This window comes from Sipha flava, unplaced genomic scaffold, assembly GCF_003268045.1.
Source record: "Sipha flava isolate LNK unplaced genomic scaffold, YSA_version1 65_pilon_pilon, whole genome shotgun sequence".
NCBI classification, from domain to species: Eukaryota; Metazoa; Arthropoda; class Insecta; order Hemiptera; family Aphididae; genus Sipha; species Sipha flava.
Window position 1 is genome coordinate 1,026,610 of NW_020273605.1, and position 7,282 is coordinate 1,033,891.

Consider the following 7,282-nt stretch of genomic DNA (forward strand, 5'->3'; position numbering starts at 1 on the left):
AATAATAATAATAATAATAATAATAATAATAATAATAATAATAATAACAATAATAATAATAATAATAATAATAATAATAATAAAAATAATAATAATAGTAGTTCTATCGCAAATGTATTTTCGTTCCCATACGCACGTGCGTATACGTGTATATGTATAATTTTTTTCTTTGTGTACACTGCTATAATATTTTTCCCATTTGCACACACACACACACATACACACGAGCGCGTGTACATCGTTCATAATTTACGAATATACACGAGAGAGACGAACAAGTATGACTTGGTCGTCGTCACCACATCAGTATATTATTATAAGTGCCCGTACGACTTTTTGCCCACGCAATACATTAACGGCCGATGCGTATGTTTATTATGTACGCCGAAGTTTATAAAACCATATATAATACACAAACATGACTCCGGAGTCGCGTCTATTTATATAATAAAATGTGTGTGTATGTGTGTGTGTGTGTGTGTGTGTGTGACCGTGTAAACACTGGTGTTTAATAATTTCAAAAAGTGTCATCGTATACCTACTACGCGCGTGTGTTTTATCATCGTCGGTATAACGCAAAAACTACAACGAGATAGTAAATGGCGATCTGAGTCGTATTAAACGGAAAAGAAAATATGCATTTATTCCCCAAAAATTAATTAATTGTATTCCGTTTGCTCTGTTTAACTTTTCTGCCCAAGTCGAAATCTGATCAAACTGCAGCATTTGTTCCTTCCATATATGTGTAATATAATTTATCGTTAACCCTGATTCGTACAAACCGTTCACGACTTCTGTATTCGTGAACAGATTATCATAATTTTTTTTGTCTCGGAAAAATATTTTAGACCGGCGTTCTGCTTTAATATTTAGCATAATATTTAAACACAATTTTTACTCCATTTTTTTATTTATTAAAATAAAATTTGCACGTAAATAACGTAGAAAAACAATATCACATGAAAGTTCTTTGTTAAATAATACACTTTTCGTTTTTAACTTAACATTGATTCCTTCGTGTCAACAGTATTGGGATTATCTAGATAAATTTATCTAGATAAATTATCTAGATAAAAGTGTTTGTAATCTTTATCTTATCTAGATAATAAAAAATGAACCGTTGAACATTTTTGAAAAAATTATCCGAGATAAAAAAATCACTCATCTAGATGGTTAGATAAATTATTCGTGATCGTAAAGATATTTTTCAGTTTTCCAAAAATTTTCCATACTAGTGCTAGACAGTAGACATATTTGTTCGTTATTATTATATTTGTTTTATATAGTAATCACTATTCGCTAATCGGTATGATTCGTGGTATATTATCAAAAATAGTGTTTATTTGAGTATCTATTTTCATTTATCATTGATATGTTTACTATTACTTGTTCGGAAGAATAGCTTATCGATAGTTGGCGATTATTGTTCTAAAAATAAAATATTTGTCCCAATAAAACATGGAAATAATCAAATAACAAGATAGTATGAAATATGATACTGATATAATACCTCCTGGCCACTGCACTACTAAAGTCTAAAGTACTATTTGCAGTCACATAGACATTACCACTCAATTCGATGACTTGTTTGATAAAATACTATGTATATTACAATGTACATGGCAGAGTAATAATGTAATAGGAGAAACATAATAAATATTTTAGTCCCTAAAATTTAATAAGTTTATAACAAAGTGTATACAGCTATTGACCTATCTATGGAAATGAACTGTGACTTTGTCTTACAATATATTTTGGCATTTTGTTAATACAAAGAACACGTCTATATAATATAATTGATGTTCACAAATTTAATGAAGTGGTATTAATGCTTAAACATTTAAGTTGTATAAGTTTTGAAATTAGTATAACTAGTTTCAAAATTAAATAAATGAAATAATTGTTAATATTAAATAGCGCAATTGCGCTAACTGCTAAGTTATAGCTTTTATGCACCAAGTACCGACATTATTTCAATTTTCGAATTGCGTTGAATGTTGATAAGGACAAGTTCCTCGTAAAGTATGATGTAAGTATTCGTAAACGGTATACTGTAACCAATTAGGATTAGGAATCGTGGTAGTACTCCCTTCTCATATTTTATTTCTCTTTCTACTGCATAGGTATTATTTAGAGAATGCAAAAAAAATATCATGTACACTGGTTTGTTATCCAACCATTTTAATAGTTCTATGTTATTATTACTAATATAATAATTCGTTTATTTATAATTTCAGTAAAATAATTATTAAATATAGGTAGTATCAATAGTCTGTGGTCATTATTATGTTCAATATTTATTGTAGTATTGTTCAAGATGTTGAATTATAATAATTTGTACCAATTAATTGATTATTACAGTTACCTACTTAATCTGAAATACTTCTACTGTAGTCTGTTGCAGTGAGTGTAGATACAATTTTTTTCTAGGGGGGGGGTGTTTAAGAGTAAGTTTTTAAGTGTTCTTAGTGTATCTTAAAACGAGGTCATATGTAATAATATTGCATTTAAAATGGTATTATTATTATGTTCCGTATTTAATGAAAATTATTTTGTTATTCAATTTTTATTATATACCTAATCACAGTAAAATCAAAATATTTTACTTTAATATGTAAATAAATAAATTAAATAATAATCAAATATCATTAAAAAAAAAAATCTGGGGGGGGGGGGGGGAAACCCCTTATACCCTCCCCGTAACTACGCCACTGGTCTGTTGTAACTATGTAGATTTTTAAAATATCACAACCATATTGCTGATTGATTATGGTAATAAATATAAAATTTATCTCGAATTTATCTAGATAAAAAGTTAACTTTATTATCTTTATCTTCATCTAGATAAAATATTTTTAGTTCATCTTTATCTTTATCTAGATAAAATTTTAGTTATTTGGGCTCAACACTGCGTATCAGCATAATTAAAACTTTTTTCTCTGCTGCCGTTGACATTAAATCTTTTTAATATCAATCGGATGACATGCTTCTCAATTTTACCTGAATACATTTTAATATGGAAAATAATTTCTCATAAACAACCTATAAAAATAAAAAGGATAATATTATAATATTTATATAAAAACCTTTAAAGGAAACTATTTTACTAGTATCGTTGGCAAATTAAGTAAACATTTGTAAGCCAAAGCCAATGTGCAATAATCAATACAAATAATATGTATCATAAGTAGTGTATAACAACACGTAGCACAATTTTTACAGATCTATAATATATGCAGTTATTGTATTTATTTAAATCATCTTTATCATTATAATCGTTATCTTCATCATCGATGTAATTCAAGATATGGTTCTCCGAAATATTTATTTTACAATTTTTTTATAACTCTCGGTTCACATTTTATCATTTTTATTATTATTATTATTTTTTTTTTTTTTGTTAAAAATTCATCCTCAAGTATACTTATAATTAATTATAATTAACAAAGTCAAGAAAATCGCGACTGAATATAAAGGAATACATTGAGAAAATTGGTAAATTATGTGCCGATAAAATTAATAATGATTAATTAGTAAATATTGATAATGAAAAAAAATATAAAAAATATGAAAAAAAATATTCATGACGAATTGTGGTAAAAACATAAACCGACTGCGGCCGTAACAGCCCTCACAGATACCAGCCCATTCGGTAAAATTTCCCGATATCCCAATGGGCCAATCCGGCCCTGTCTGTGTTTCATATTCTTATTTAGCATCTTGAAGTCTGCTGTAAATCGTTCTACACATTCAACATCATTTTAACATTCAAATTAAGTTCACTAATTAGTGATCAGTTAATTTAAAAAAAATAGTGTTAAACTTTTGTGTATAGAAATTAAATTGTTGGATTAAACGTTGAGATACTCCTGTATTTTTGTCATAAAACTGAGAAACAACTAATGCCAGAAACACGAATTCATAAAAATTACAAAATATATTTGAATATATTTTAACAGGAATCGTTTGCTATTTCCTTTTACAGTGAAATATAATTGGTACTCCTTTCGTAAAAAAAAACCTTACAAGAGATTCAAAGCATCATTATTTACTTGGGCGAAAATTGTTAACCGATATTTTACATCTTTATTATTATTTGTTGGTATCAATTTATTGTATAATGTTAACTTTTCCATGAATACATGCTTGTTAAATGAGAACTTTATTTGATCCATGATTATTGGTGTTCGGTTTTCGTATTTATAGCATCCCTACAGTCTTGTAAAGTATATGAGTAAATGTATTCAAAAGCTTTAATAGTATGTAGAATACCTTTTAAACACTTCTTAATTCAAATATTTGAATAATATTTTTAAATACTCTTTTGGACGTATTTGTATTCGAAAGTCAAATACTTTAATTGAATAGCTTTCTAAAATAAAGGCGAAATCGAACTATAGTTTATTATTTTCGTTGAAGTCTATTTTAGTATTTTGTGACGTAAATTATTGGAAACTTCAAATAAAAGATGATGGGATAAAAGTTTTATGTACACTATTGTGTACATGTCATATAATACAGATATTAATACTATATGTTATATAGATACTTGAGGTATTAATATCCGTATTCTCTTATACGAGAAATCAAGACCATTTTGTCATTTCACTCTTTAAGTCCAGATCAGGTAATGGCTCTTTTTTTTGTTAAAGCTCTAAATTTAGCTAATTAATTCTTCACTGCCTTAGATTATTTTAATACAAATCATGATACATTTAGATTTAAGTAAATTATATTTTGAAAAATACATAATAAGTTTAATTAGTTTTTTTGTTCTCTCTGGGAAATTTTATTCTTACCTAACAATTATCAATTTATACACTTATTTACTTTTTATTATTATTTATTTTATACATATATTCTCTACATTTCTTTTATTTTATATATAATACATCATTTATACTACATTTATACTACAATATATACATATTGTAAAAAGGCCCCATTGAGTTGTTAATAAATAAATAAATATTTATAATCATAAATAATTTTTTTTAAACATTGTTAATTGTTGAATAAACTAAATATATAAAATATAATTTTATAACCATATTACATAAGTTTTTCATTATGGCATAAAATATGAAATATTATATTAAGAAGTATAAATGAAGTACAATAATGTATGAGTTTAATAAATAGCTTGTAAGTTATAGGATAGCACTACACCAGGTAGTATGGACTATAGTATTTAATACCCATCGGTATGTATTTATTTGCTATTATTTATTTATTATGATAAAATGAACAAGCCCTATTACAATAGTAAATATGGAAACAAAATAACAATATACAGTATAGTTGTGAGAGGTATACAAAATTAATTTAAATAATTAAATTACTAAGATATGAGTTGAGTTACATGTAAAAATATCAATATTAATATTATTTACATGTTGCATGGTTCCGATTAATGGGTAGTTTTTACCATATAATTTATGCTGGATTGGCACATAAAAAGTGTTAACCTGTCTAGTCGTATGATCTGGAACTTAAAGAAACTTAATTTTAACAACAGCCGGTTTGGAAAGTACCTAATTATAGCCATTTAATAATTTGTACATAAAAAATATATTCTCTTTTATCCTTCTAACTTGTAGATTGTCGAGTTTTAAATATAATATATAATATATTACAATAGTAATAATTTTATATTATAAATATAAAGGCTTATATGATTTGTGAGTCAGATGTTGAATATTAAATTTGCTTTTAACTTACAAATCTAAGAAAACGATTTTGAATAGCTTTCAGAAACCAAATTGGACCAGAAGTTTTAGGAGACCAAATTATTATTTATTTTAAAGTTTAAATATTAGAAAAAATGTATTGATTATAAAAGTTACAAAAAATATGTTTAAAAAAGTATTTGTATTTGTTCTTAAATACTTATCGACAAAACTACTTGAAATACTATTTAAATACTCATTGAGTTCAGTTATTTTTATTTAAATATAAACAATGTTGTATTTAAACTACTCGAGGCCTGTGTGCAAATCAAAATCTTGAAGCCAGTTATCATTATACATTTTTAACCTTTGAATTTTGACCTTTTGAGGCCCTATAATATAGTATGATCCCGGGGGCTGTGTACAATGCACACTCTACACATTCGGTTTTTGCGGGACTGAATATACACGAAAAGTATCTTTTTACAATATTGCCCATGTGTATCCCTGGAAATGCTTTTGCATGGGTTGAACCAGAAATTTATTCCCCTTCGTTTTAATGTAGTATATTTAGTTTAATTCTTGTAATTTTTTTAATACACTTGAAGCAAATTAAACTATCAAAAACGTTGATATTAATATGTTTTTGAAAATTTCTAAATATATAAATAAAAAACCTATTTAAATCAGTATTGTGGTATCAAAGAAAAAAAGGTTGAGAACAACCGATTTAAACTTACTTTTAAGTTTTGTGTATTTTCATAACTTATTAATCAATATTTTTACAAAATATTTAATTATAAATGAGAAGAAAATGTTCTGGCTGTTTACATATACTTTTATAAATAATCAGAATTATAGCTAAGTCTAATTTATTTATATTTTAACGTTTATTAAACTTGTATTACAAACTGTAATACCATACTTTTTCGAATTTCATAGGTTTTTTTTTTATATACCTGAGGCATAATTTATGATATTATGGAAACATTTTTAATGTTTGGCATCTAAATATATTATATATTGATGGGGTTAGGTGAATTGGGTCCACTATATTTTGAATACCTTTTGAAAGCAGTAAATTGAGTGCCAGAAAAATAAAAAGTTGATAGGTAATATAAGTCCCAGCTACCAACTCACTTATCTATATAAACCTAATCAAATGCTGTATTTCCCTCCAAATAATTGATCTAAATTTGCAGCTATCACCATGCGTATAACAATTAGTTACGAATAATATCATTTGCGATTAAACCAACGCTTTTTCAGTCTAAATTCGAATATTTTTAACTTTGTTGACGAATTATTAGAAATATGAGTACAGTCAGAAAAGCAAGTACAATTACGAAGCACAAAACGAAAAAAAAAATATTACGTAAATGAGAAAATACTCTAACATGATTTGATTTTATTAAATCCGTAATCATTTAAGTTTTTATTAAAAATAAAATATTATAAAAGAAACACACACATTTTAATTTAATTATAATAATAAAAATTAAATTAATTTTTTTAAAGTATACAATTTATACCAGTGTTTCTCAACCTTTATACTAAGGCGGCCCTAAAAATGGTCTTTGAATTGGGTATACCCTTATACCTTTATAAAGGCC